Genomic DNA, 5,511 nt, shown 5'->3' with positions numbered 1-5,511 from the left:
TATATGTGTATGTGTATGTGTGTGTGTGTGTGAATCTTGTTTACTTTTTTATTTGGAATATTGTATCAAATATTTCTCACCGTGAGAGCAATTTTCCTCTAATAAATGTATTAATTAATAAGATACTTATTTTCCTAAATAAGCTAAGAAAATTCACGGTCAACTCCAACAAACGTAGACACACATGCATACGAACACAAAAATACACACAGACCAACGTACATACACATATATAGATCGACTTATATTGGGGCAGAGGATATAGCCTAACTAATGTACTGATTGACTGAACAAAATTAAAAATAAACAGGTTACAAAATAACTTGACACGGAAAGAAAGAGAGAGAGAGAGAGGGAAATAAAGAGACTGAGAAAGAGAAACACATCAAGAGAGAGAGAAAGGTTAGGAATGAGACTAAGGGAAAATAAGAAAGAGAGAGAGACAGCTTAAGAGAAGTTGAGAATAAGAGCGAAAGAAAGAAAGAGAGATAGAGAGAAATTTACAAAAGAAGAAGAAAGTTTGTTTGAAATATAAAGTAAAATAGAAAACATTACCCGCCTCACCTAAAAATAAACAAACAAATAAATGATAAGAATAATAAATAAACACCAACTGTAGTTTAATGGAACTACTTGAAAATCTATTGCAGTGTTGTAAAACGAGTGCAAGGAAGATTTTGCAATACTTGGCTTTGTTGTTTTTGCGGTGCAAGTTGCAAATCATTTTTGTAATAAAGATAATAATAATAATGAAGCGTGATAATAATAATAATTGAAGCGTGATAATGATAATAATGAAGTGTGATAATAATAATAATTGTGATGATGATCATAACAATAATAACGGAAATTATAACAATAATAATAGCGATGATAATGAAAATGATGATAATCGTGATAATGGCAATAATAATGATGATAATACTAATGATAATAGTGACGATAATGATAATAGGAATGATAATGATAATAACGATGATGATGATAATGATAATAATAATACTAATACTACTACTACTACTACTAATAAATATAATGATGATGATGATAATAATACTAATGATGATAAAAATGATAATAAAATAGTAATAACAATAACAACAATAATAATGATAATGATAACAATAATAGTGATAATAACAGTACTATAATAAAAGGATAATAATAACATTAATGAGGACAACAACATTAATAATATTAGTAATTACAATAATCCTAACAATGATAACAATAATGATTGTAACAATAATACTAATAATGACAACAATATTGGTAATAACAGTGATAATGATCATAATAATGTTGACTAATAATGTGATGATAATGATGATAATAATAATGATAATAACAATGAGGATAAGGATAAGGATGAAACTAATGTCAATATTAATAACAACAGTAATGATAATGATTATAACTGATGCTGAAAGTAATGGTACTGACAATATCAATAATAATAACAACAACACTAAAACAATAGAAATGATAAAAATGATGACAACAATAATGATAATGATAATAATCATGATAGTGATATGAATAATAATGATGATAATGGCAATTATGATAAAAATCCCAATAATAAAATTGTTAATAAAATGATAATGGTAATAATATCAATAACAGTAATTTTAATAATAATAATGAAAAAAATAACAATAATAGTAATGATGATAATACTGATAATGATAATGATAACACTGATAATGATAATGATAATAACAATAATAATGATAATGATGATAATGACAACAAAATATAATAATGATAAAATTGATGGTAATAGCAATGATGACTTTGATAATGATCATTATAATTAGCTAATGTTAATGATAACAATGGTAATTCAAACAATAATAATATTTATTATTACTACTAATATTTTTATTATCGTTGATATCATTATTATTATCGTTATTATCTTTTTATTATTATTATCATGTGATAATAATGATAATAACAATAATATTAATAATGACAGCTATGGTAATAATGATGATAATAATAATAATAATAACAATGATAGTAATAAGAGCTAATAAAAATTATAATAATGGTATAATAATAGTAATAATAAGGATTATGATAATGATAAGAACTAGTAACAACGGCAATAGCCACAATAATGATGATTATAATAAATGAAATAACAATGATAACGATAATTGTAAAAGCAATAACAATGTTAGTAAAAAAATGATGCTAGTGATGATGCCATTAAATAGTATTAACCATTTACTAGTAATAGGTACGCCATGACAGATTGTTTTTCCCACAAATTATTTTCATTTTCGAAATCTGCTTATCATTTCCTCTTGCCAAAACTATATGCAATTTATCGCTGACTCATCGATTTTGAGCAACTTACCTTGAATCTCAATGAATGTATTTCGTAATTTCATATCGAGAAAGTTCTCAATGTCCGTTAAAAATGGCGCCAAAACAATCGAGCCGAGTGACCGTGTGTATAAAGTTTTTGGCATATTTGATTTATATTTTTTTACATCACTTATATTTTGGTATTTTCTTTGGTATTAGTTTTATCATCGTATTCATCATCATAAATGTCATCATCATCATCACCATTAGCATCATCATTATTATCACTATCATCAATATCATCCTTTACCATTATCACAGTCATTATTATCATTAACATTATTATTGTTATCAAAATCAATGTCAGTATCAGAAATTCCACGGAATAAAAGAAAGAAAGAAAGAAAATGAGAACGAAAAATAAGAAGAAAAAGAAAAAAAATATTTATATACTCCTCTTTCCGTCTTTCATTCTAATACGTTATTCTTAATTCTCCCTTCTTCTCCCTTTATCCCTCTCTCCCTATTCCTTTTCTACTTCTCCTCCCGCTCTTCCATCCCCTCTCGCACCGAAGTCTTCCTTAAATTCACTCCCCCCCTCTCATTTTAAGCCCCACACCCTCCTCCTCCCACTCCTCTTCTCTTCCTCCTTAAACTCCCCTCTCCACCTCCTTCGCTTCCTTATCTCCCTTCCCTCTCTCTCCCATTCCCCTCTTTTCCTGAGCTCCCTCTCCCCTTTTCCCTTCCCCATTTTCTTTTTCTCTTTAAGTCCCCTCCGTTTCCCCTTTGTTTTTCCTTCCTCATCTTCCTTTTCTCTTTTAAGCTCCCTTCCCCTCCTCCCTCTTTCTTCTCTTTCATTCATTTACCTACCCCCCTTTCTTCTCTCCCCCTCCCCTCCCCCCCTTTCTTCTCTCCCCCTCCCCTCCCCGCTTTCTTTTCCTCCTTCTCCTTCCCCGCTTTCTTCTCCTCCTCCCCCCCCCTTTGTTCTCCTCCCTCCCTTTCCCCCTTTCTTCTCTCCCCCTGCCCTCCCCCTAGTGATAATAAATGTTAAAATAGGATTCACATAGATTCGTAATGTGTGTGTGTATGTTCATTCATTAATATTCAAGTTGCCAATGATCACGCCATTTTAACACCAAAATGTTTTACCTTCATGTCCTCAGTCACATGGAATATAATTCTAGGTGTTCACTGATTTAAAAATGAAGAATTGAGTACCCTCTAAGACACGTCACGTAATATTAAGTATTACGGACGGTAGCGTATAGCCGGAGGTTCGGACAGATAGACGAAAGCAAAATTACATCATTTTCATTAAACATTGATAGCAATACCTGGATAATATTATTGGAATTATTATCATTATTGTTGCTGTCATTATTTCTATTATCATTATTATCACTGTATTTTTTCTCATCATTATCATTGTATTTTTTCTGTGTCCTAGTTGCTATCATTATCACTATTATCAGTATCATTAGTGGTAGTGATAGAAGTAATAGCAGCAGTAGTAGTATCATTATTGTCATTTCTATTTTTAGTAGTAGTAGTATCATTATTATCATTACCATTATTATCATCATTATCATTATTATTAGTAGTAGAAGTATCATTACTATCATCGCTATCAACATCATTATCATTATTATTAGTAGTAGCAGTAATAGTAGAAGTATCACCATCATTATCATCACCATCATTATCATTGTCATCATCATCACCCTCATCATCATCACTATCATTATCATTGTCATCATCATCACCCTCATTATCATCATCATCATTGTCATCATCATCATTATCATTGTCATCATCCTCACCATCATTATCATCATCACCATCATTATCATTGTCATAATCATCACCCTCATTATCATTGACATCATCATCACCCTCATTATCATTGTCATCATCCTCACCCTCATTATCATTGTCATCATCATCACCCTCATTATCATCATCATCACCCTCATTATTATCATCATCACCATCATTATCATTGTCATCATCACCACCCTTATTATCATCATCACCCTCATTATCATCATCACCATTATCATTGTCATCATCATCACCATCATTATTATTGTCATCATCATCACCCTCATTATCATTGTCATCATCATCACCCTCATTATCATTGTCATCATCATCACCCTCATTATCATTGTCATCATCATCACCCTCATTATCATTGCCATCATCATCACCCTCATTATCATCATCACCCTCATTATCATCATCATCACCCTCATTATCATTATCACCCTCATTATCATCATCACCATCATTATCATTGTCATCATCATCACCCTCATTATCATCATCACCATCATTATCATTGTCATCATCATCACCATCATTATCATTGTCATCATCATCATTATCATTATCATCATCACCCTCATTATCATCATCACCATCATTATCATTGTCATCATCATCATTATCATTATCATCATCACCCTCATTATCATCATCACCATCATTATAATTGTCATCATCACCCTCATTACCATCATCACCCTCATTATCATTATAATTGTCATCACCCTCATTGTCATGGTCATCATCATCACCCTCATTATCATCATCACCCTCATTATCATCATCACCCTCATTATCATCACCCTCATTATCATCATCACCCTCATTATCATCATCATCACCCACATTATCATCATCATCACCCTTATTATCATCATCACCCTTATTATCATCATCATCACCCTCATTATCATTGTCATCACCCTCATTATCATCATCACCACCCTCAATATCATCATCATCACCCTCATTATCATTATCATCATCATCACCCTCATTATCATCATTATCATCATCACCCTCATTATCATCATCATCATCATCACCCTCTTTATCACTGCCATCCTCCTCCCTTCTCCCTGGCCGCCAAGCCTCCCCGAAAGCGACTCGTGTCTCTGTCCTTAGGATGGGAAGACCTTTGCTTACGTCACTGTAGGATGGGGCGAGGGCAGGCGTCCTTGATCTTTCAGGGGAGCAAGGATTAACATCAACGGCGTTTAATACATTATGTGCAGATGTATGTGGGCGTAGATGTATGCGTCAGTGTACGTGCACAAACGTACGTATATATATATATCTACGGATACATACGTACGGACGTATATACGGGCAGGCATTCTTTACAACATTGCGGGAAATAATAAA

The 5,511-nt window shown here is 32.0% G+C and overlaps 1 protein-coding gene across 1 annotated transcript in view; it reads left to right on the top strand.

Annotated features, from left to right (window-relative positions):
• Positions 1-91, top strand: part of LOC138863608 (uncharacterized) — a 1,669-nt gene extending 1,578 nt beyond the window's left edge. The window contains exon 2 of the mRNA XM_070128300.1: positions 1-91. This exon is cut by the window's left edge and continues 735 nt beyond it. The gene's annotated coding sequence lies outside the window, so the exon portion shown is untranslated.
• The last annotated feature ends 5,420 nt before the right edge of the window (positions 92-5,511 follow it).

Source organism: Penaeus vannamei, chromosome 12 (genome assembly GCF_042767895.1).
Source record: "Penaeus vannamei isolate JL-2024 chromosome 12, ASM4276789v1, whole genome shotgun sequence".
Classification (NCBI taxonomy): Eukaryota; Metazoa; Arthropoda; class Malacostraca; order Decapoda; family Penaeidae; genus Penaeus; species Penaeus vannamei.
Note: the sequence above shows the minus strand (reverse complement) of the source record. Positions and strands in the feature narration are given on the sequence as shown.